Raw genomic sequence first — 26,979 nt, 5'->3', positions numbered from 1 at the left:
ACTTGGAAAGAAAATTAACAGTGTAGCATAAGAGGTACAAAATGTTCCCAGAAGGTAAAAAAAATTCCCTGAAAATTAGAATGGGCCAAATGAAAGCTTATAAATTTATGAGACAACAAGAAATATTAAAACAAAGCCAAAAGACTGAAAAGGAAGAAAATGTAAAATATTTCATATTAAAAACAATTAACATGGAAAACAAATTGAAGAGGGAAAGTTTAAGGATCTTTGTGCAACCTGAAAGCCATGATGAAAACAAGATTCTACACACCATATTTCAAGAACTCTTTAAAAAAATGTATTCTTATTATTCTTATCATTATCATTATAATTTGCAGGGCAATGAGGATTAAGTGACTTGCCCAGGGTCACACAGCTAGTACGTGTTAAGTGTCTGAGGCCAGATTTGAACTCAGGTACTCCTGACTCCAGGGCCGGTGCTCTATCCACTGCGCCACCTAGCTGCCCCTAATGTATACTTGTTAATGATGATGATGGGACATGACAGTGACGGTGATAGTTAGAAATAGTGGTGATGGGATAGCAATGGAAGCCATGGGATAACCCAAGGTTTAAAGGACTTGGTAACATAGTATGATATAGCAAATACTCCAGAGTCCCATACTAGATGACAGGAACCGAGGAATGTGTTGCTTCATCAGTTAAAAGAAGGGACAGTTTCCAGCTGACACTTTCTTCCTTCATTCTACAAGGTAACATGTAACTCAAAGACTTTCACTAAGGTAGAAGAAAGGGTTGGCTCTTTTCCATCCCATCATTATGATGATCTGGCTGGAGGATTCAACTAGTTGAACTTTTGTTTGGGCCTCGGATTCTTTTTCTGCTTTTCTCTGTGTGTGCGCGTGCGCTTTTTGTCTTGATCTTATTAGCTATCCCAAGATGGATATGTTCAAGTTCAGAAGTGACCTTGTGAGTTCTAAAGGTTTGGAGGTCCTGGCTCCAATGAGTGGAGCTGGCTGGAAGAAGGGAAAGTTTTTCTCATCAGAGAGGATGGCCAAGCAACCAGAGGACTTCCCCTGGCCATTTTACCAGAGGACATGTACTGGGAGTTCTTTGGACAGTGCAGAGACAAGGTAAGATATAAAATGCCTAATCAGTAATTGCATAACCTAATTTATTTTCAGATGAAGTTTAAGTATCAGATTCACAGCAGATTTTTAAAAATTATTTATTTATTTATTTATTTTAGTTCTCAAGATTTGTTTAGATAAGATTTCCAATTTCAAATTTTTCTACCTCCCCTCCCTGACCCCTCCCCTAGACAGCAGGTAATCTGATATAGGTTATATATACATATAATTAAACATATTTCTGCATTAGTCATGTTATAAGAGAAGAATCAGAGCAAAAAGGAAAAACCTCAAAAAAAGGAGAACAATAAGGGGCAGCTAGGTGGCACAGTGGATAGAGCACCGGCTCTGGAGTCAGAAGTACCTGAGTTCAAATCCGGCCTCAGACTAAGTGTCTAACTAACACTAACTAGCTGTGTGACCCTGGGCAAGTCACTTAACCCCAATTACCTCACTAAAAAAAAAAAAAAGGAGAACAATAGCACCAAAAACAAAAGAAATAGTATGGTCCACTCAGCATCCATATTCCACAGTTCCATTTTTTTTCTGGATTTGGAGAGCCATTTCTATCATGAGTCCTTTGGAACTTTCTTGTACTGTTGGATTGGTGAGAAGAATCCAGTCCATCACCATCGATCAGCACACAATGTTGATACTGTGTATAATGTTCTTCTGGTTCTGCTCATCTCACTCATCATCAGTTCATGCAAGTCTTTCCAGGTTTCTCTGAACTCCTCCTGCTCATCGTTTCTTACAGCACAATAGAATTCCATTACATTCATATACCACAACTTGTTCAGCCATTCCACAATGGATGGACATCCCCTCGATTTCCAATTCCTTGCCACCACAAAAAGAGCAGCTAGAAATATTTTTGTACATGTGGGTCCTTTTCCCTTTTTTATGATCTCTTTCACAGCAGATTTTAACATTAATGACACTGAGCTAAGTTTAATAAATACTCTTTTAAGTCTGTCTTTGCCAAACCCACACTTCTGGGTTTTCTGCGTTTAGGGATCCTTTTCCATGTAGGAAATGCATATCTGTATCATACCTGAATTTTTTTTTACATAGCGTACATCCTCCTCCTTTTCCTCCTCAACAACAATAACCTCTTTCTCATCATCATCTTCATTACCACCGCCACTACAACAACAATATATGATGACAATATGTATACGTGTATGTATACACTTTGAGGTTTGTAAAGCACTTTCAATATGTCAGCTCATTTGATCCCCACAACAGCCCTTTGAGGTGAGAATTATTATTATTCCCATTTTATAGATGGGGAGGCTGAGGCTTAAAGGTTAAATAATTTGCCCAGGGTCACATAGCTAGTGTCCGAAACAGAATTCAAACTCAGACCTTCCTGACTCTGAGTCCCATACTCTAACCACTGTACCTCCTGAAAGAAATGGCGAAATGAAAGCTCCCAGTAACATTATCGTCAAAATCCAGAGGTCTCAGGTCAAATAAAAAACACTTCAAGCAGCTAGAAAGAAAGATTTCAAGTACTGAGGAACCACTCTTAGAATGATTTCGAAGTCACAACAATAAAGAAACAGAGAGGTTGGAGCATGATATTTCAAAAGGCAAAGGATATAGGTTTACAACTAAAAACAACTTACCAGCAAAAGTGAGTATAATCCTTTAAGGAGGAAATGGTTCTTTAATGAAATAGATGTTTTCTAAGTATTCCTGATAAAAAGACTAGAGCTATGTAGAAACTTTTTTCTTTCTTGTTTTTTTTTTTGCAGGGCAATGGGGGTTAAGTGACTTGCCCAGGGTCACACAGCTAGTTAAGTGTCAAGTGTCTGAGGCCGGATTTGAACTCAGGTCCTCCTGAATCCAGGGCCGGTGCTTTATCCACTGCGCCACCTAGCCGCCCCTTTTTTCTTTCTTTTTTTTTTTATGTAGAAACTTTAAAGTAAAAATCCAGGAGTCAAGAGAAATATAAAACGGTAAAACATAAATGAACAATTATAAGGAACTAAACAAGGAGAAACTGTTTATCTTCTAATATAGGGAGATGATACATGTCTTCCCTATGAATCCTATTATCATTAGGGTTATACATAGAGTCTAATTAGACAGAAGGCCTGGGAGTGGTTCTGTTATGCACTGATGATCTTAAAATAAGAATGGAAAGGGAGGGGAGGAGAAAGATTCTAGTATAGAAAAGGGAGAAGGTTAGGGGAAATTATCTCATATAATTGGAGCTTGTATTTTTCAATCTTTAGAAACAAGGAAGAATCAACAAGGGTAGTGACTACTAACACTTGAATATCACTCTCATCTGAACTGGTCAAAAAGGGAAGAATACACATATACACACATAGATGTTTACAGAAATAAATTTCACTCAAGAAGGAAATAAGAGGGAAAAGATAGAAAAGGAAGAATTATAGGGATGGTAGATTAAGAGAGGGATCAGTCCTAAGCAAAACAAAGAATGTACAAAATATTTATAGTTCTTTTTGAGGTGGAAAAAAATTAGAAACTGAGAACGTATCCATCTATTGAAAAGTGGATGAAAGGGCAGCTAGGTGGCGCTGCAGTAGATAAAGCACCGGCCCTGGATTCAGGAGGACCTGAGTTCAAATCTGGCCTCAGACACTTGACACTTACTAGCTGTGTGACCCTGGGAGTCACTTTACCTTCATTGCCCTGCCCCACCCCCCCAAAATGGTCTATAAATGTGATGAAATACTATTGTGCTGTAAGAAATGAAGAAAGGGTATAGCTTCACAGAAACCTAGAAAAACATAGGAACTGAGTCAGAGTGAGATGCGCAGAACCAATAGAATAATTTATACACAGACAACAATACCGTGAAGGCAAACAACTTTTACAGACTTTTAGGAACTCTGATTAGCATAATGAATAACAATGATTCCAGGGGATATATGCTGAAACATGTTATTCACCTCCTGATAGAGAAGTGAAATAGAGTATGAAATGAGATATATTTTTAACATGGTGAATGTGAAGATTTGTTTTACTTGACTTTAAATTTTTGTATCAGGTTGATTTTTTTCTTTCTCAATTTGAGGGTGATATGTAGGAGGGGAAAAAGATTTTTGCTAATGAAAAAAAACTTAATTAAAAAAATAAAAACAATCTGGAAAGTAAGTCAAGAAGATTTAATTGAAGAATTACTGGATTCCCTGAAAACCATGTTGTTTTTTAAAATACCGGAATATATAAATATATAAAGAAATCATAAATGATAATTGCCCCAAACTTTTAGAACTAGGGGGCAAAGTAAAGACAAAAGTAACCTGAGTGTCTCTTGAAATGATGTATAGCCACGCAAAACATATTCTCACATTAGTCATGTCAAAGTAAGAAAAGAAAATAAGAAAAATGAAAGGAAAAGAGAAAAGCTTTAAGCTATACTCTTAGCCTATCAAATTCTCTGTTTCATCATGAATTCTTTGGAATTGTGGGGGATCATTGTGTTGATCAGAGCTACTAAATCTTTCAAAGTTGGTTATCTTTTCAATTTTGTTTTTGTATAAATTGTTCTATTGGTTCCACTCACTTCACTCTATATTAGTTTATACAAGTCTTCTCATATTTTCTGAAACCATCCCTTTCATAATTTCTTACAACACAGTAGTCTTCCATCACATTCATATGTCATAACTTGTTCAACCATTTCCTAATTAATGGACAATACCTCAGTTTCCAACTTGCCATCATGAAAAGAGTTGCTATGAGTATTTTTGTACATATGGGTACTTAGGTTGTGGTATCATTAGGTCAAAGGGTATGCACAGATTAATAGCTTTTTGGGCATAGTTCCAAATGGCTTTCCAGAATGGCCAGGTCAGTTCCGAGTTCCACCAATAGTACATGAATGTGCCTATTTCCCCATAGCCTTTCCAGCATTTGTCATTTTCCCATTTTTATTAATCTTGCCAATCTGATGGATGTAAAGCAGAATCTTACCTCTTTAAAGGGATAGTATTAAAATGAGAATACTCACCCTACTCAACCTAGATTTGCATTTTATTAGACTTGCCTCAAGGCATCAGTATTCTTGGGAGTACCATGTAATTTTAGGGAAGTCATGATAAAATAGTCATTATTGTTGCTCAACTGGTCATCATTTTTAATGTTTCTCTTCTCTTCTAACTTAGTAATTATTCTTGATATGGATATAATGGAAATATATAGAAAGAAACCAGCAGTGAAGGAAGAATACTGGAGGACAAGAGGAAATGACATCAAGGTAACAAACTGTGCTGCAGCTCCAAGGGGGTAAATCTAAAGAGACCCACCAACCTAAGGTAAGAAGAGTGTGTTTCTCCCGATGGACAAATGGTCCCAGAGAAAGGCAAAAGGAGGGAAGAAGTGGTTAGGGTTTTAGGTTTATTTTCCTATGGTCCAGGTGACTAGAGGAAACTTAATGCTTTTCCCCTTCCATTTCAACAAGCTACACCCATCTCTGTAGTGAACTTTCTCCTGTCCTTTCACAAATAACAAATTATTCATCCCTAAAGCTGGGGCACATGGCATTTCCTGTGACTAAATTGCATCACCAAGATTTTAGCAACATTCAGAATTCAACCTAACATTCTATGTCACGATGTCTGCTTTTGTCTTCATAACCCCTGAGTAAAAGTTTTTTTTGTTTTGTTTTTTTGCGGAGCAATGAGGGGTTAAGTGACTTGCCCAGGGTCACCCAGCTAGTAAGTATCAAGTGTCTGAAGCTGGATTTGAACTTAGGTCCTCCTGAATCCAGGTCCAGTGCTTTATCCACTGCGCCACCTAGCTGCCCTGACCCCTGAGCAAAAGTAAAAGAAAATTAAAGAGGGAATTCCATTTAGCAAATATTTATCAATTATGGAAAATGTGTTTTTTGGTACACCACCTTCATTTTCAAGTTACATAATTTTCATTTCCCAAGCCCCACCAGTGAGCCATCTGTTGTCATGAAGAAAAATAGAAGAGCTAAAAAAATCAGTTCAGCTGCAATATGCAACATTCCATACAGTTTCTCACTTTTCCAATGAGGGGAAGCAGATGCATTTTTCATCTCTTTTTTGATCCTAAACTTGGTGTTATAATCACATGACTTTCAGCAAGCTGTTATTATTCTTTCCATTTAAATTGTTGTAGTCATTGTGCTAATTGTTTACCTTGTCCTGTTTCCATGACTCTGATTCAGTTCATTTAAATCTTTTGGGCTTCTTTGTATTCATCATGTTCTGTTTCTTGCAGTAGTAATATACGATTGCATTCTTTTACCACAATTTGCTTAGCCATTCCCCAATCAGTGGACACTTGCTTTGTTTCCATTTCTTGCCTTCCACAAAGAGTATTGCTGTAAATATTTTATATAATTTTTTTTTGTGGGGCAATGAGGGTTAAGTGACTTGCCCAGGGTCACACAGCTAGTGTCGAGTGTCTGAGGCTGGATTTGAACTCAGGTCCTCCTGATCCAAGGCCAGTGCTTTATCCACTGCACCACCTAGCTGCCCCCTTGCTGTAAATATTTTAATGTTTGTAGTTCCTTTCTTTCTGTCCTTGCTCTCCTTGCAGGATATATCTAGCAGTGGGATCTTTAATCAAAGAATAGGGGCATTTTAGTTACTTTTATCAATTAATTCCAAATTACTTTCCAGAATGGCCGGACCAGTTCACAACTTCTTGGGGAAATCATGATAAAATTTCATCACTGTTGCTAAGTGGGTTATCATTTTTTAAATGGTTCTCTTTTTATTTCCTCTCACCTAGTCATTATTCCTGATCCAGGTGAAATAGAAATTTGTAGTAAATGATGTAAAGTCATTGAGGTAAGGTCAATGAGGTAAGGAAAGGTGTTGGGGAGCAAAAGGAGTTGTTGTCAAGCTACCAAGTATCTAAAGAGTTCCAAGTCTAGAAGGATGATTCCTTTCTTATTGTGAAACCTTATTTTTATTCAATTAACGAACTTTTCTATCTCTTTCCCACTCACTCTGGCAATGATTAAAAAAGAAAAACAAAACATTAATAACAAATGCACATAGTAAAGCAAAACAAACTCCCCCAACAGTCCAAAAAATGTATGTCTTATTCTGCATATTTAGTTCATCCCATCTATGTCAGAAGGTGAGTATTAGTCTTCACCATTGGTCCTCTTCAATCATGGTAGAGTATTGTGTTGAATTGTTCTTAAGTTTTTCAAAGTCGTTTACTTTCCCCATCTTGTTATAATAGAAATTGTTCTCCTAGTTCTGCTTACTTCACTCTGCATCAGGCCATATGAATCTTCCCAGGTTTCTCTGAAAAGATTAATTTAATTATTTTATAAATACAATTGAATTACACAACACTCATATACCATATATGTTCTGCCATTTCCCAATTGATGGGGCCCACTTAATTTCTAGTTCTTTACCATCAAAAAGTAACTACTTAAATATTTTTGAACATGTGGGTCTTTTTCCTCTTTCTTTGATCTCTTTCATTATAATGGTTATGGTAGTCATATTGGTGGGTTGAGTTAACTTTGAGTGCATAGTTTCAAATTGCTTTCCAGAATGGCTGGACCAATTCACAGCTCTGCTAACAGTGTATTAATGCATCTGTTTTCCCTAAGTTCCTGGGAGGATGATTATTAACAGATGTACCAAGGAAATTATAAGAATAAGAGTTGACTTGGATAAGAGATGAGTGGTCTCAAGAAAAAAAAAACTATAAGAGGCTACCATCAAAGTTATGGGTCCCCTTGCTTATGTATATATTAATTTTCCCCAGGAAGATGGAGATGGAAAAAGATTAGGGGATATGATCAATCTGGAGATGACATCCAGTGATCTTTTCTTTCTTTTTTTTTTTTTTTTGGTGAAGCAATTGGGGTTAAGTGACTGGCCCAGGGTCACACAGCTAGTAAGTGTTAAGTGTCTGACACCAGATTTGAACTCAAGTCCTCCTGACTCCAGAGCCGGTGCTCTATCCACTACGCCACCTAGCTGCCCCCCAGTGATCTTTTCAACAGCAATGCCCCTGCCTCCAATTGAACACTATATGGTCAGTGGTGCAGAGGTGTCCATTTTTACTTTCTCTACCCAGTCTTGTGGTAAAGACTTCTTTCAACTCAATTTACACATAATATGGTTTGCTTTTGGTAGTTGAATATTCAGATAGGCTACACTGTCAGCTGTTTTCCATCCTTCAAAGTAAATCTTTATAGTATAATATAAGATAGCTTGGGCTCATCTGGAATTGCGAGCCAGGTTATATGATAGCAGTGAGGTGACAATTATTATAGTGGGGATGTGACATGAATGGTGGTGGGTTTATGACAGTGTGGATTGTGGCCATGAGACATTATTAGTTTGGGGTTAAGTGACTTGCCCAGGGTCACACAGCTAGTAAGTGTTAAGTGTCAGAGGTCGGATTTGAACTCAGGTCCTCCTGAATCCAGGGTCGGTGCCTTATCCACTGCACCATCTAGCTGCCCCTGACATTATTAGTTATTTGATGGTGTTGTGACAGTGTTTTGTGGGAGGATGTGATATTGCTGATGGTCCTATGACAGTAAAGAACAGTAAAGCGATGATTCAGTGATGGTAATTTTATAGTAGCAAGTATTGTGATGTTACATTATGGACTTTGGTAATATGAAAAAGCTGACATTTCATGAAAGGAATATTCGAAGGGTTTAAGTAGAGCTGTTGAAATAGTGGTTAGGGTTAGAGTTGGAATGTCAATAAAATTGCTTAGAGCAGTGATATCTGAGTGCTGATTATGACACAATGTGACACTGATGTGAGTGTGTGCTGACTATGGAAATGAGCATATGATGGTGGTAATAGCACAATTATTGGTTGGAATATGGTCATATTAGGATGCTGCTGATTGTTAATATTTGACAGTTATGGTTGTAATGAAATTGTCATTGTGTTGTTGTTCAGTCTCTTTTTCTCAGTCACGTCCAATTCTTCATGACCCCATTTGGTTTTTCTTGGCAAAGATACTGGAGTGGTTTGCCTTTTCTTTGTCTAGCTCATTTCACAGATGAGGAAACTGAGGCAAACTGGATGAAGTGACTTTCCCAGGGTCACACAGCTAATAAGTGTCTGAGGCGAGATTTGAACTCAAGAAGAGGAGTCTTCCTGACTCTAGGACTGGTGCTCTATGCACTATCATGCCACCTAACTGCCATGAAATAGTTATTGCAGGGCATTAAAGCAGTGCTGATGGTGGGCATGGATAGTATTGCTTGAGATATGACATTGCTGATCATGGTCATGTGACACTACTACTATTTGTTGATGTGAATATAAAAGAGAGGTTGGTGTTGCTATTAAGTTCATGGTACTGGGGATGTGATGATGCTCACAATGGCGATATAAGAATGCTAATTGTTGTCATGTGAAACTGATGCTGCTAGGGATGTGACAGTGCTGACTACAGAGATAAGAAGATGATTTGAACGATTTGATGATGATAGTACTCAGTATGGGACAGTACTGATATTTGGGGTGTGACATGATTGATGATTTAATAGTGATAGTGGTCAGGATATGATAATACTGGTATTGGCAATAGGACATTAACGTAGGAATATGATGGTCAGTCAATAAACATTTATTAAGAACCTACTATGTATTGGGCTAAGTGCTAAGTGCTGGGTTTACAAAGAGAGGCAAAAGAATCCCTGCCCTTAAGGAGCTCACAATCTAATGAGACAAACACCATGCAAACACATATGTACAAACAAGATATACACACAGGATAAATAGAAAATAGTTGAGGGGCACCAGAATGAAGAGAGCTTGGGAAAGTCTTTCCCTGGAAAATGAGATTTTAGTTGGGACGTAAAGGAAGCCAGAGAAGCCATTAGACAGAGATGGAGGAGAGAGCATTCTAGGCATGAGAGAGAACCAGAGAAAAGTGTTCATTTAAGAAAACCTTGACTCTTATTGCTATTCTCTGGAATTCTGCATTCAATTGGGTAGATCTGTCCCTTTCTCCTTTCCCTTTCCCTTTCCTTCTTTCCTCAGTTATTTGAAAAGTCTCATCAAACAACCATTTTGCTTTCTTGCTCTTCTTTTTATTTGGAATGGTTTTTGTTGCCGCCTACTATACAATATTGGGAACCTCAGTTCATAGCTCTTCAGGCAGTTCTTCAGATATAATCTCTTAAATTTATACATCACTTCCACTTCATGTTCATAAGAAATGTTGTTAAGGTCATACTTATAAAGTCTGATGGTTTTCCCTACTTTCTTCAATTTAAGTCTGAATTTTGCAATAATAAATGATCTGAGCCACAGTCAGTTCCAGAACTTGTTTTAACTGACTGTATAGAGCTTCTCCACCTTCATCTGCAAAGTATATAATCAATATGACTTCAATGTTGACCATCTGGTGATGTGCATGTGTAGAGTTACCTTTTGCATTGTTGAAAAAGGGTATTTGTTATGACCAGCAAGTTTTCTGGACAAAACTCTATTAGTCTCTGCCCTGCTTCATTTTATGCTCAAAGGCCAAACCTGCCTGTTATTCCAATTTTTTTTATTTCCTATTTTAGCATTCCAATCTTCTATGATGAATATGACATCTTTTTTGTTGTTATTTCTAGAAGATGTTGTAGGTCTTCATAAAACTGATCAATTTTGGCCTCTTTGGCATCAGTGCTTGGAGCATAGACTTGTATTACTGTGATAATGAATGGCTTGCCTTGGATTTGAAAAGATACCATTATGCCATTTTTGGAGATTATATCCTAGTACTGCTTTTCTTACCCTTTTATTGGCTATGAGAGCTACTCCATTTCTTATTTTTTATTATCTTCTTAAATTTATTTTCTTTTTCAATTAAAAAACATTTATTTTCTTTCCCTTCCACCCTATCCCAAAGAGAAACAAAAACCCTTATATGCAGAGTTAAACAAAACAAATTTCCACACTGTCCATGATATCAAAACATGTCTCCTTCTGCATCCTGAGTCCATCGCTTTTCTGTCAGGAGGTGAGTAGCATAAGTTCATCACTGGTTCTCTGTACATTATGGATAGTCACTGCATTGATAAGGTCCTCACTCTCCATTCAACTCCCCACACTATTTCAAACCTTTTCTTCTCTCCCCAAACCACCTAGACCATCTTCTCAGCAGAGGGCCTTACGTCCTATATTACCAAGAAAAAGAGGCCATCCATCCTGGGTTCCTTCTCTCTATTCTATACATCAAAACCTATCCTCCAACTCTCTGGCTTTGCTCTAGTCTCTGATGAAGAGATTACTCCATTTCTTCTAAGGGATCATCTGAATTAAATTCACCCATTCCTGTCCATTTAAGTTCACTGACATCCAAGATATTGATGATAAAGATAATGATATTTTTATATCTCTTGTTTGACCACACCCAGCTGTGAATTACCCAGTCATAAAGCTGTCTGAGGACAGATTTAAACTCAAGAAGAGTCTTCCTGACTTTAAGCCCAGCATTCTATCCACTGTGCCACCTAACTGCCCTTTTATTCTTTTATTTTTCTTCCTTCCCTCCAGCATTTGCCATTTCTGATAGGTGAATAAACAACCTGAGTTGTTTTAATTTGCATTTTCTCTAATCAATAGTGATTTAGAGTATTTTTTTCAAATAACTATATAGATAGCTTTGATTTCTTCTTCTGAAAACAGTGTCACTTAACTCTGTTTGCCTCCATTGGCACCTCATTTTACAGAAAATGGAAAACCACCTCAGTATCTATGCCAAGAAAACCCCAAATTAGGTAATGAAGAGTTGGAGATGATTGAACAACATAGGGCATATAGACATCTGGAAACTGCTTCTTCATATCTTTTGACCATTTATCAATTAGAGAATGATTCTTTATAAATTTGACTCAATTCTCTATACAGTTGAGAAATGAGGCCTTTATCAGAGAAACTTGCTATAAAATTTGTTGATATTGCTTCATTGTCTATGGTACCTTTTACCAAGATGTAGTTTCTCTGATTATCTCTTTTAATTAGTTCCATTCTTGCCTTTGTTTTGTCTGAGGTCATGATTGCTGCCCCTGCCTTTTTTTACTTCAGCAGAATCATAATAGATGCTGTGCCAGCTCTCTATTTTAACTCTGTGTGTATCTTTCTTTTTCAAGTGTGTCTCTTGTAAACAATATATTGTTGAGTCTGGTTTCTAATCTATTCTGCTATTTGCTTCTATTTTATGGGTGAGCTCATCCCATTCATACCCACAGTTATGATTTCTAACTATGTATTTCCCTCCATCCCATTTTCTTCTCTCTTTTTATCTCATCCCTCCTCAAAAGTCTGTTTTTCATCTAACCACTACCTCCCTTAATACATTCTCCCTTTTATCATTTTCTACCTTTTTCTTTTATCTCCTTCCCCTCTTATCTCCCTAAATATGTGTGTACATATTCTTTCCTCTTTTAACTAATTCTGATGAGAGTGAGGTTCAAGCATTGCCTGCCACCCCACCCATTTCCACCTCCCATGTGAAAACAAAATAATTAGTGTCCAAAGTGAAAGATCTTTATTTAACTATCATTTTGAGGGCAGCTAGGTGGCACAGTGGATAAAGCACTGGCCCAGGATTCAGGAAGACCTGAGTTCAAATCCGGCCTCAGACAGTTGACACTTACTAGCTGTGTGACTCTGGGCAAGTCACTTAACCCCAATTGCCTCACTGGAAAAAAAAAAAAAAGAAAGTGGTGCTAATCCTTCCCAGATGAAGGAAACCAAGGAATGGGGGTAAGGACTTCTAGTTCCTCATGTCTGTTTTTCTCTTAGTGCACCAGCTACCAGACCAAGTTTCCACTTTCCACATGTCCAGTCTACAAAATAAAGGTGTTAGGCCAATTGTTCCTCAAGATTCTTTTTGCTAGATGAGACTCTGATTCTTTGATTCTTGTTTAATTTATTTTTCTAATATAGAGTTATTTAAGTATTCTTTTGCCTCTTCTACTAATCTGGATAATTTATATTTTAAAATATTTATCCATTTCATTTAGATTGTCAGTTTTATTGGCATATTGTTGTGCACAATAGCTATTATTTCATCATCATTGTTCATTCATTCTTTTCATTTAGATACTGGTAATTTGATTTCCTCCTCCTCCTCCTCCTCCTCCTCCTGCTTCTTCTTCTTCTTCTTCTTCTTCTTCTTCTTCTTCTTCTTCTTCTTCTTCTTCTTCAGGCAATGAGGGTTAAGTGACTTGAGCAGGGTCACACAGTGTCTGAGGTCAGATTTGAACTCAGGTCCTCCTGAATCCAGGGCCAGTACTTTATCCACTGTGCCACCTAGCTGCCCACCCCCCCCAGTTTCATATGATTTAAGCATGTCAAGAGGGTGTGAGGAAATTTGATTTTGAAAGATTGAGAATGAAAATTTTGTAGCTTGACTTAAAAGTCAATGGACAAAGATTCAGGGGGCTAGGATCAAAATGGAGGATGCCACACTTAAGCCCCAATCTTGTTACATAGTTTCTGTTATAGAGGAAGGAGCAATCTGATAAGAACTGTTGCCCAAGTGTAATAGGGTTTATTATAGTTAACATCTGTTATATACTGCCACTTTTAAAATCTTTGTACTAGAATAGCTGAAAAAAACAGGAAATATGAAATACTTGGAATAAATGGTTCTTGTGTGAAATTATACTAAGATGATTGAAATTATCAATTGAGGTTCTATATTATATTATTTGGAAAACAGATCTAATTGAATAGGTGTAATTGAATCAATTTTGCTCTCATTTTAAGTGAAATTTATTGTTATGCTATATCAGGAAATTTGTATAGTTTTAAACTGTTACCTCAGTTATATGATTTGTAATATGTAAAAGAAAAGTGCCTAATGGCTAATTGTATTAGAGATATTGTTAGATTGTGAATTCTTAAATTCTTTTGGGCAATGGATTTAATTGTTAAAAGACCGTTACAATAGTAAAAATGGTTTTCTGTGAAGTGGGCATAGGAAGAACCTTTTAAAATATCCTCATTTGTATTTTAAGACTTTAAGATCTAGCCACATGCTCAGTAAAGTACAGTGATTTGGTTTTAGTTAAGAGCTAGAAATTACAAAGAAAACATTTTTATTAAAAATATATACATATACATATAGATAGATAGATATAAATATAACCATTGGGCAATACTGTCCTAAGCCCTCCTTTCAGTTTCCAACTAGCAAGGATAGGTCATGTGATTAATTTCATTCACCCACCTTTTAATAAGACCATATTAAATCTAACACTATATTAGATATGGAAAGGATATTGGTTATTGTATTAATTATATAAAATCTTAAATATCTCCTTGTGGTATCCAAATTGAGAATTATTTAAATCCTGTGAATCAGGTCATGCCCTGTCAGTGTTAAGCCAAATTTCTTAAGATCCTTTGCCTTCCTGCCACAAAAGCCTTGCAACAGAAAAGCCTCTGCAACAGAAAAAAAAAAAACCCCTGCATATTTTAACTCAACTTGTTAATCTGATAAGTTTCTTTTTTTAAAATTTCTAATAAGTTTTAAAAGTAGGGGTAGAGGTCCTAGCTTGTTAGAGAAAAGGAAGAAACAAAATTTTACATAGCTGGGAAATTGTCATCGTGCCCTTAACAAAGGTATTGTATGAGATTATGAATGATAATATTTTTCTTTTATAAACAGTATTAGGCCATAGAAATTAAAATGTTACCATTAGCTATTATAAATCCACACTTGATTTAAGCCAAAATCTGCCCTAAAGGAAATAACATGGTCTGAGTGTGTGAAGAAATTTAATAGTTGTGTGGACCCAAGAGAGTTTTATTTACTATGCCTAAGGGGATAATGACAGAGGAACTACCTCCCACAGTTTTGGGGGTTCACATGATTGTAATGTCCTTGCATAGACCAAATGTTATATTAATGATGTTCTGTGTAAGGTATAGAGAATAAAAAGCACACACAACTGAACTGTATAACACCTGATTGGTAATTAATTGGTTTTGTTTCATGAAAGTTTTTCAAAATTCCTAATATTGTTTTAAGATATTATGTCTCTAAATTTTCTTATAGTGTATAATTTGGTAAACAATTGTATCAGCTGTGGTAGAAGAGCAATTTCTCTTATAATCTAGTTGTTGTTAAAAAAAATAAACAACTGTACTGTTAAAAAGGGAATGAATGGGTTAGGAAGCTGTTGGTCTGCTGTCCACTTGTTCTGAAGTACTGTAATTAAGAACTTACATTGTTAACTAAGCTATTTGGAGTTATTGTTTGTTTTTTGGTGAGGCAATTGGGGTTAAGTGACTTGCCCAAGGTCACACAGCTAGTTAAGTGTCAAGTGTCTGAGGCTGGATTTGAACTCAGGTCCTCCTGAATTCAGGGCCGGTGCTCTATCCACTGCGCCACCTAGCTGCCCCTGGAGTTATTGTTTTAATCAACTATTTACATAGATATTTTCAAAAGGGAAAATTGGTCATTATAAACAAAGAATATACCTTGTAAAATCTCTTTTATAAATCTTAAGTATTCTTAGGACCATCTCGTCATAAATTCTTATCAACCTTGTACTAGAGTTTTTCTGTGTGGTGAAATGAAAGTGAAAATTTCAAACCTACTTATAAAGTAGAGTGAATTTCATTTAAGGTTATTGTCTATCATTTGTGGAGGTTATATACATCTTGAAGCAACTTAATGTTTTTTTCTGGTTTTTTTTATCTTAATAGTATTTTTCCAGCTACATTTAAAGATAGTTTTCAACATTCTTCTTTATAAGATTTTGAGTTCCAAATTTTTTCTCCTTCCTTCCCTTCCCTCCCTCCTCCCCAAGATGGCAAACAATCTGATATGGGTTATATATGTATAATCACATTAACCATATTTCCACATTAGTCATGTTGTGAAAGAAGAATCAGAACAAAAGAAAAAAACAACAAAATTAAAATAGTATAGTTCAATCTGCATTCAGATACCACAGTACTTTTTCTGGATGTGGAGAGCATTTTCCATTATGAGTCCTTTGGAATAGTTTTGAATCATTGTATTGCTGAGAGGAGCTAATTCTATCACAGTTGATCATCACACAATGTTGCTGCTTCTGTGTACAATGTTCTCCTGGTTCTGCTCTCTTCACTCAGCATCAGTTCACTTAAGTCTTTCCAGGTTTTTCTGAAGTCTGCCTGCTCATTATTTCTTATAGCACAATAGTATTCCATTACATTCATATACCACAATTTGTTCAGCCATTCCTCAATTGATGGGCATCCCCTCAATTTCCAATTCTTTGCCACCACAAAGAGAGCTGAAGCAACTTAATGTTAACAAATTCCACTACTCTTAAAAGATTAATTTTGATTTAAGGGGTATATGTGAAATTTCTGTAGGGAGAGATGTATATACGTATATATGCCAATATTTTTCTAGGGGTTTAAGTAAACTGTCTCATACTCAGTATCTATGTAGGATTCTGGAATGCAATCAATTTTCTTAATTCTTAGTGATCAGCCGGAGATACATTAGTTGAACCAGGTGATTGGGTCTATAGGAAAAGACATGTCCATAAAGACTCTCTTGAGGCTAGGTAGACAGGACTGTATCAAGTGGTACTCCTGGGAATTGAGTCCTGGATACATAGCTCACACTTCACAAAGGGCTGTTGAACCAGTTTGGACTGCTCAGCCCACTGGGATCTTTGGTTTGGCCCTAAGCAGAGGACAGCTGCCTCAGACAACTTACCCTAGGACCCAGAACACAAGAAGTAGCTGACACCTAGAGGAAACTGCATTCCCAAGACTCTAGGATGAGAGCTGAGTATACCCGGCATCTCAAGGACTCTTTCCCTTTACCCTCACTCTCTGTGTCCTATCCACTTTTTGAGGTCACTCTGTGGTTTTTGTCCTTGATTTCTCCTACAGGTGGAATTGGTTTGGGTATCTGGTGTTTTATTTGTAGGGGCTTTCCTCATGGACAGCTCTGCCTCCCATTTGACAATGCTCAATTCTTCTCATGTCACTCCATACCTGCTTAGACCCCTAATTCAGAAGGCTGTAACTCTCCTTAATCTATCCTGCTGCTGGCTTTGCCTACCTGCCGTCTAACAGACAGAAGCCTGGCCAGCCCACTCTGATTTATGGACCATTACCCTTGTGTCAGGGATCCCTCATGTGTCATTACAGCGAACCTCCATGCATCTGTCTTGACCCTTTCATAGATTTTCCAGGTCTTACAGGACCTCCCTTTTGGACTGGCACTTGTACCCCAGTTCACTCCTTCCCATCATTCTTTTATCCCCTTGACCCCACATCTTTCCCAATATCCTCTATAGTCTCTACCTATGCCTCTGTTTATCTTTCTGGTCAGTCTAGAGCAGCTTCTGCTGCTACCTTGGTTCAACAATCATAGCTCTTTGGGCATATTTCCCTTGAGCTCTCACACAGCATGGAAGAAGAAACCTCCCAGTCATGGACTTTAAGGAGCAAGTTGACTCCCTTGCCAAGATAGTGCTCCAGCACCAAAGGGCCCTGGACGCCATGTTAGCAGTGTAAGGTGGAGTCTGCACCTCTCTAAATGAGGAGTGTCGTTTTTATGTAAGCTGGTCCCAACAAATAGTTGATAATGTCCACTGTCTGTGTGAGTAGGCCTCTAGGCTAAAGAGGCCTATGATTTCCTCTCTTTCCTCCCTAGAAGAATATCAATCCCTCTCTCCTGTTTGGTGCCATAATCCTCCTGCTCCTACTGGTGTAGGAATTATCAAATGCTGTCACTACCAAAGTTATGTTCCAAACTCCTTGGTCTATGGGGGTCAAGGAGACTGACCCCTTGACCAACAGGTGGGATTGTTAATAAGAATGTATGGACCACCTGGATTTGATGGAGCTGCCTTATTATCCAAAAGGATTTTATGAAACCCTGGGTTAATAAGATGAAAATTCCCTCCAGATGAACTCCAAGCTGAACCTAGATGGCTAGCAGATAAGCCCCTATCTGCTGACTTCTTTCCCCTGGATAATAAGTCCCTATCTGGTAAAAGCATGTGGGTATCCTCCCTTTTGAATCATTATAATCTTATTCTAGTGTTTGCTTTAAGTCAAATTATCAACTGATTCGTATTTCATCCATTCTTGTTATAGTTGAAATTCTGAAACTGATTTACATTTCATACATTCTTTTTTTGGGGGGGGGGATTTGCAGGGCAATGAGGGTTAAGTGACTTGCCCAGGGTCACACAGCTAGTTAAATGTCAAGTGTCTGATACCGGATTTGAACTCAGGTCCTCCTGACTCCAGGGCCGGTGCCCTATCCACTGCACCACCTAGCTGCTCCATTTCGTACATTCTTATCATCGTGTTTGCTTTTAAGCTGAGTTGTGTCAAGGTGATGAAACTGCTAACACTCTGTTTATATACCTTCACAAAAAAGGAGTCTTTGAGCTGCTTTGGAAGTATTCTCTGCATGATCATACCTGCTTGTTCTTGCGATAAGCTGGTACTTTGTTTTTCCTGTCTGTTTTTAATCGGGTTTTTCCCATAGGAGACATTATGAAAATAATGTTCTTTGATTTGTTTTCTGTAGGAGACAGGCATAACAAACAAATTTTGGACAGAATCAAGTAGTGGGGGATTGGGTTGGTGAGCTACAGGGTTTTAGGACCACTGAGATTGCAAGGATATGACTAGCCAGGAGTTTGTTAATTACTAAGTAAAAAGTTTGAGGGATTTTCAAAATCAATAGAATTATAACCTCACAGTGGAGTCCCTTCAGAGCTGTAGGCACATCAGTCAAAAGAGTAGAAACTTTGAATGGAAGGCATGGTAATACTCTCCTCACCCCAAGTTAAGAGACTAGACTAGAATTTAATGCACCTCTCCCCTCAACTCAGTGGTGGGAAACAGGGATGATATAATGCTACATCTCTTCAATAGGAAGGACATGATGGAAGGCATCCATATTTTCTATTCTCCCACCCTAGAGGGTGGAAATTAGGAAGGAGACTTCTGGATATCAGGCAGAAGACCGATAGGGCACGATGAAAGGCACTCACCTCTCCACTTTCCTCTTCTTCCCTCCAGAGACTGAAGAAAGGTCAGGAGATTATTAAGGCACCATGGAAGGTGCTTGATTCTCCTCTTACATCCAGATGCTGGAGACTAGGTAATAGACTCGTAGAAGTCCAACAGGAGATGCACAGGGCACAATAGAAAGTGCCCACCTCTCCTTTTCCTGACTCATGCTGAAAATCAGACATGAGACAAAAGGGACAAAACGGAAGGTGCCCACTTCTCCTATTATCTCCTTTTCGATTCCCTTCAGAGGCTAGAGATGAAGAAAAGGACAAAATGGAAGACCCAATAAAAGTTGCTCACCTCTCCTATTCCTGCTTCTCCTCTTAGATCCAGAGGCTGAATATCAGGCAGGAGATCAGGCAGGAAACCCTTTGAGCAGGATGGAAGGCATCTGCCTCTCCTCTTTTCTTTGGAGGCTGGAGGTGAGTGAAGAGAGTTAGGCAGGGCACAATAGAAAGGGCCCACCATTCCTCTTCAGTGCAGAGGCTGGAGACTAGACAGGAAAATCATGGAGATCAGGAAGAAGATAAACAGGTCATGATGTAAGGCACCACATTTTCCTTTTTCTACTCCCACCTCTTCTCCTCTTTGATCCAGATCCTGGTGAATTGGCTGGAGACTCATGGTAATCAGGATGGAGAAACACCTTTTCTCTTCTCACTCTCATGGGAGACTGGAGACCTGTCAGGAGACCAGTCAGGAAATGTGTGGACCAGGCAGGAGATACATGGAAATGATGAAATGTGCTCACCTTTTCTCTTCCCTCTTCTCCTCTTCCCTTTAGAGGATGGAGATTGGGGAAGAGAAAGATGGAATCCAATGGAAGCCATTTGACTCTCCTCTTCCCATTCTCACTGGAGGCTAGAGTCCAAGCAGAAGACTCATGAAGATCAGGCAGCAGACTCCTAGAGCCTTCTGGAAGGCACTCCCACCTCTCCCCTCCTTTCTTTTCCTCTTCCCTCTGGAGACTGGAGATGAGGCAGAAGACAGGCAGGGTATAAGAGGAGGCATCTGCCTCTCCTCTTTCCTTCTATCCCTTTCCATCTGGATGTTGGAGATCAGACTGGGTGTAATGTATGTAGGGTGCAATGGAAGGTGATCACCTCTCCTCTTCAATCCAAAGGCTGGGGACCAGGCCAGAGACTTGTGGAGATGAGGAAGGTACCCACGTTTCCTCTTTCCACTCCCAAGACATGGGAGACCAGGAAGAAGACTCATGGAGATGAAGCAGGAGAGCCATGGAGCATGACGAAAGGCCTCCTCTCTTTCCTTCCCCCCCTCCCCCGCCCGGTGGGCCCCTACATCGCCCCCACTCAGCAGGAAGTAGATACAGAAGAAATGACCTTCGTCCCTTTTCCCAGGGTATATGAAAAGGGGGGAGCGATGGAGGAGGCTAAAATGGTTAACAGATAACCTAAGAACAGTAACTAAAAGGGTTGACAGAGAAACTAAGGTTTGAGTTTTTCTATTAACAAACAATATCAACAGAAGCCTAAGGAGACGGTAACCAGGGACCATTAACCATTAATAGCCATTAATATTCCTGGATGGCAGGAAATAGTAACTGCACCTAGAAACCAGATTTTAAAGTAAAGAGATATCATAAACAGAGAGACCCTTGGGGTCTGACAAGTTTAAACATGGTTTAAGGAATACGAGCAGAAAGACCAAAGATCTCCTTAAGAAATGTCTTTGCCTCTCAAATATCTGACATCAGGGCAATGTGTCTAAAACCACAAAAATAAGTTTTTAAAATACTTTTATTAGATTTTTTTTCTATCATAGCCTTAAATGAACATGGTCAAAGCTAGTTTTGTTATATAGAAGTAATGTTGGCAAAGGCTCTCTTGATCTGCAAATTATTAAGCACTTATTTTCCCAATCCTAAAAGGTTAAGAGCTACAAGACAACAAAAAGGAGAAGTATATGATTTTTTTTGGTCAGGGCAGTGAGGGTTAAGTGACTTGCCCAGGGTCACACAGCTAGTAAGTGTCAAGTGTCTGAGGCCAGGTTTAAACTCAGGTCCTCCTGAATCCTGGGCCAGTGCTCTATCCACTGTGCCACCTAGCTGCCCCAAGTTTATGATTTTTTTTAAAAAAAATTTCAACACTCTTAAGTAGGCAATTAAGGATTTCCCAGGGAACACCTAAATTTTGTAATAGGCAGATTAATGAAGATAATCTGGGTTTGACTTTGGGAAAATAGGGCTTTAGTAAGATATTAACTTAATAGTTTGTGCAATCTGAGATCTGTTAGAATAGAAAAAGAAATAGGCAGTCTGAGTAATGGGCTTGAAAGATTCTGAAATACAAATAAAAACTTGAGGGACTATATGGAAGGTGAAGAAGGATTAGGGACTGATGGAGGGGACACACATCCATGTACCTTGATTGGAAAGCCAATAGACAGTTACAGGGCCTAGGATCAAAATGGAGGGTGCCACATGTCCTAAGCCTGTCTCTTTTCACATGGTAGTTTCTGCCATAGGGGAAAGGAGGAACTGGTTCTTAAGTGTAATAGGATTTTTTTTTGAAGGGCAGTGAGGGTTAAGTGACTTGCCCAAGGTCACACAGCTAGTAAGTGTCAAGTGTCTGAGGTCAGATTTGAACTCAGGTCCTCCCGAATCCAGATCTGGTGCTTTATACACTGCGCCACCTAGCTGCCCCAATAGGATTTATTAAAGTTAAAATCTGTTATATGCTGCCACTTTTTAAATCTTTTGTAGTGGAATAGTTTAAAATAAGGAAATCCCATAATATTAAATGCTTGGAATAAATAACTCTTGTATAAAATATAATGCTAAATAATTAAAATGATAAATTAAGATTTTATTTGATAGCTTGTGGAATATAGATCTAGGTGTAATTGAATTAATTCTGGTCTCATTTTAAATGAAATTTATTATTTGTAATGCATAAAAGTGCATAATATTCGTTTAATGATTCATTATATTAGAGATATTGTTAGGATGTGAACTCTTCTTTAATTTGGGGGGGTTATGGATTTAATTGCTAAAAGACTGGTGTAAATATGTTTTAAATTTAAGGAAAGCCTTTTCAGAAATATAGAAGGTAGTAATAATGGGTTTTTGTGAGGTAAGCATAGAGAAGAATTTTTTAAAATATCCTTATCTGTATTTTAAGATTTTAAAATCTAGCCACATGCTCAGTAAAGGACAGTGATTTGGTTTTAGTTAAGACTAGATATTATAAAGACAAGATTTTTATTCTTATTAAAAAATCAGTCTTTAACAATTAGACCATACTGTTCTAAAAACAGATTTCAGCTTTGACTTCAGTTTCAGCAAGATTAGGTCATGTGATTAATTGTGTCTACCCACCTTTTAGGATAAATCTCTAGGAAGACCATATTAAACCTAACACTACATAAATAGTCAATATGGTAAAGATATTGGTTATTGGCTATTGTAATTATTATATAAAATCTTAAATACCTCCTTATGCTATTCAAATTGAGAATTATTTAATTAACTCCTGTGAAACAGGCAATGCCTTGTCAGCATCAAGCTAGGTCTCTTTGCTGTGCCCCAGAAAAGCCTCCACTGCAGAAGGAAAAAAGCATGTACATTTTAACTGCAACTTGTTATCAGATAAGTCAAAGGTAGGGGCAGAGGTTTTAGCTTGTTAAGAAAGTAGCCACCTCACACCTATCAGATTGGCTAATATGACAAAAAAAGGAAAATATAAACGTTGGAGAAGATGTGGAAAAATTGGAATGCTAATGCATTGTTGGCGGAGTTGTCAACTGATCCAACCATTCTGGAGAGCAATTCAGAACTATGCTATAGGGCTGTGCATGCCCTTTGCCCCAGTAATACCACTACTAGGTCTGTATCCCGAAGAGATCATAAAAAGGGAAAAGGACCCACATGTACAAAAATATTTTAGCAGCTCTCTTTGTGGTGGCAAAGAATTGAAAACTGAGGGGATAACCATCAATTGGGGAATGGCTGAACAAGTGGTGGTATATGAATGTAATGGAATACTATTGTGCTATAAGAAATGATGAGCAGGCAGATTTCAGAAAAACCTGGAAAGACTTAACTGAACTGATGCTGAGTGAAGTGAGCAGAACCAGGAGAACATTGTACACAGTAACAGCAACATTGTGTGATGATCAACTGTGATAGACTTAGCTCTTCTCAGTAATACAATGATTCAAGACAGTTCCAAAGGACTTATGATGGAAAATGCTCTCCACATCCAGAAAACATAATGTGGGATCTGAATGCAGATTGAACCCTACTATTTCTATTTTTTTCCTATTTTTAGATTTTCCCCTTTTGTTTTGATTCTCCTTTCACAGAATGGCTAAGGTGGAAATATATTTAATGTACGTATATAACCTATATCAGATTGCTTTCTGTCTTGGGGGGGGGAGGGAAGAAAGGGAGGGAGGGAGAAAAATTTGGAACTCAAAATCTTATAAAATAAATGTTGAAAACTAAAAAAGAAAGTAGCAAACAATTTTTTTATATACCTGGGAAATTGCCACTAGGTGTCTTTAACAAATGTATTATATAAATTTATAGATAATAATATTTTTTAAAGTGTTAGGAGTAGATCATCTTACACTATTGCTGTTATTTTGTATACAGTACATTTCTCTCACGACCTAGCTAATGTGGCCATAACTACTCATGTATAACTTATTTTGAATTGTTTGAGTTGTTGTGGGTGGGGGGTGGAAAGGGAAGGAGGAAGAGAAGTTGGAACAGAAAGTTTTTAAAAATTGATGTTCTGTGGAATATGGATGCTGATTGAACCATACTATTTCTTTTGGTTTTGGTGCTGTTGTTTTTCTATTTTGAGGTTTTTCCTTATTGCTCTGATTCTTCTCTTATACCATGACTGATGCAGAAATATGTTTAATGTTGTTATGTATATGTATATGTGTGTGTATATATATATATATGTATATAAATTTATAACCTATATAGGATTGCCTGCTGTCCGGGGGTGGGGGAGGGAGGGAGAAAAATTTGAAATTGGAAATCTTATGTAAAAAATTGATGTTAAAATTTGTCTTTACACATATTTTGGAAAATAAAATTCTATTTAAAAGAAAAAAAAGCATTAGGAGTATTAGGGCTTAGAAATTTAAATGTTACCATTACTGATTATAAATCCAGATTTGAATTGATTTAAGCCAAAATCTGCCCTAAAGGAAATAACATGGTCTGAGTGTGTTTTATCTTATCAGGATTATTATGATAAATTAGGACCTTATGTAAAAAAAAATTGTTATTTGGCATTAAGAAATTTACTAGTTGTGTGGCCCCAAGAGAGTTCCATTTACTGTTCCACAAAGGGATAATGACAGAGCCTCCCTCCTACAGTTTTGGGGGATCACATGATTGTAAAGTCCTTGACATAGGGCAAATATTATATAAACTATTTTCTGTGTAACTATACAACAAAAGCACATGCAACTAAATGAAGACCACCTGATTTGTAATTAATTGGGTTTTGTTTCAAGTTTTTAAAATTCCTAATATTGTTTTTAGGCATTATGTCTCTATATTTTCTTATGGTGTATAATTTGGTAAATAATTGTATCAGCTATGGTAGAAAAGCAATTTCTCTTTGTTAATTTGAAAAAAAACTTCATTGTTTAAAAAAAGGGAATGAATGGGTTAGGAAGCTGTTGGTCTGCTCACCACTTGTTCTGAAGTACTGTAATTAAGAACTTATATTGTTAACTAAGCTATTTGGAGTTATTGTTTTAATCAACTATTTACATAGATATTTTCAAAAGGGAAAATTGGTCATTATAAACAAAGAATATACCTTGTAAAATCTCTTTTGTAAATCTTAAGTATTCTTTAGGACCATCTCGTCATAAATTCTTATCAACCTTGTACTAGAGTTTTTCTGTGCGGTGAAATGAGAGTGAAAATTTCAAGCCTACTTATAAAGTAGAGTGAATTTCATCTAAGGTTATTATCTATCATTTGTGGAGGTTATATACATCTTTTTGTTTTTGTTTTTTTGCTGGGCAGTGAAGGTTAAGTGACTGGCCTAGGGTCACACAGCTAGTAAGTGTCAAGTGTCTGAGGCTGAATTTGAACTCAGGTCCTCCTGAATCCAGGGCCGGTGCTTTATCCACTGAGCCACCTAGCTTCCTCGGTTATATACATCTTTTGTTGTTGTTGTTTGTTTGTTTTTGTGGGGCAGTGAGGGTTAAGTGACTTGCCCAGGGTCACACAGCTAGTGTCAAGTGTCTGAGGCTGGATTTGAACTCAGGTCCTCCTGACTCCAGGGCTGGTGCTTTATCCACTGTGCCACCTAGCTGCCCCCGGTTATATACATCTTAAAGCAACTTAGTATTAACAAACTCCACCAACTCTAAGGGGTGAATGCGAAATTCCTTTAGAGAAGGATATATGCATATATGTTAATCATTTTCTAGGGGTTTAAATAAATTGTTTCATCACTATGTAGGATTCCAAAATATAATCAGTTTTCTTGATTTCTAGTGATGTAATTGAAAACAAAGGAAACAAAAAGATATTGAGCAAATTTTTAAAGGCCTGGCAAACTTTGCTATGTTGATAAGGCTAGTTTAATTGAGTATTTTCCCTTTTGGTTTAGAAGTAACTAAATTCTTCCCCATTGCAAACACCTTTTGATGAAAGGGGGATGGTAACTAAAAACTTGTCTTGTTATAATACTTTTAGTATCTATTTAGGTTAAAGATAATTTTCACTAACTTAATCTTGACAAATTCCAATTTTATAGATTTATTTTTAAAGTTGAATAATCAATATATTTTTTTTTTTTAGTGAGGCAGTTGGGGTTAAGTGACTTGCCCAGGGTCACACAGCTAGTAAGTGTTAAGTGTCTGAGGTCGAATTTGAACTCAGGTACTCCTGACTCCATGGCCGGTGCTTTATCCACTGCGCCACCTAGCTGCCCCGAATAATCAATATTAAAAGGAATAATCAAGATAGTTTTAAAGCTGTTTTTAAGAAGGGAAAATGCTTTTAGGAAGAATTTACATTTTAAAATATTTTGTAAAAGCATTTGTGTGTATATTTAAGTAAAATATCTTTTACGTGATCTTAAATTTTATTTGTAAACTGACATATTGCAATAATTTGATGCTGATAACATTTATGTGCAGACCTACTGTAATTAAACTTTATTGTCAGAAGGGAAAGGTATTATGGGATTATGAAAATTCTTTGAGTTTTATTCTTGGGTTTGTGGTGTCCTTGAACTATCATATATGGGTGCTTTAAGAGAACCATCGGTGGTCAGCAGTCAATGGAAGAAATTTCTGGGATCTAAAGCTAGTAAATATTTGAGATACCTGTCCCTGGGAATAAGACAGGGAAGTACTCTCAGGAAGGTTGGACATTCCCATACTAGAAAATCTGTCCATCTATTTTTAGGATATACAAAGTGAAAACTTGCCATTGTAATAGTGAATCTATTTGTTATTGAATTAGTCATTGAATTTCCTAAAAACATGGGTTCTGATTTTCTGTTTGTATCTGAGTTTTATATGTAATAACTGGACAAGATACACAGTATTTCTGTGCAAAGCATCTGAATTCCTGTAATAAGCTGTAAGTAGCTGTTTTTTGTTTTGTTTTGTTTTTAAATGTAACCGTTTTGATCTGAATCTGTTATCATTCTGTGGTTTAAGAAATAGTTAATTGGTGCTTGAATCTGTCAAATGTGTAAAATACAATTCCTGAAGTATCTCATTCTTTCAAAATGATATGTGTAATTAGACAAAAGTAAACAAGACTGTAAATCAAAGATGTGAATTTATTAAGTTGTGGGGTGAAAGTCAGGAACCTCTTTTGCTCTTGCTTTTGTTTTAAGACTATGATTTCAGTACATTCA

The sequence above is a fragment of the Dromiciops gliroides genome, chromosome X, assembly GCF_019393635.1.
Source record: "Dromiciops gliroides isolate mDroGli1 chromosome X, mDroGli1.pri, whole genome shotgun sequence".
In the NCBI taxonomy this organism is placed as follows: Eukaryota; Metazoa; Chordata; class Mammalia; order Microbiotheria; family Microbiotheriidae; genus Dromiciops; species Dromiciops gliroides.
This window is presented reverse-complemented; position numbering follows the sequence as displayed.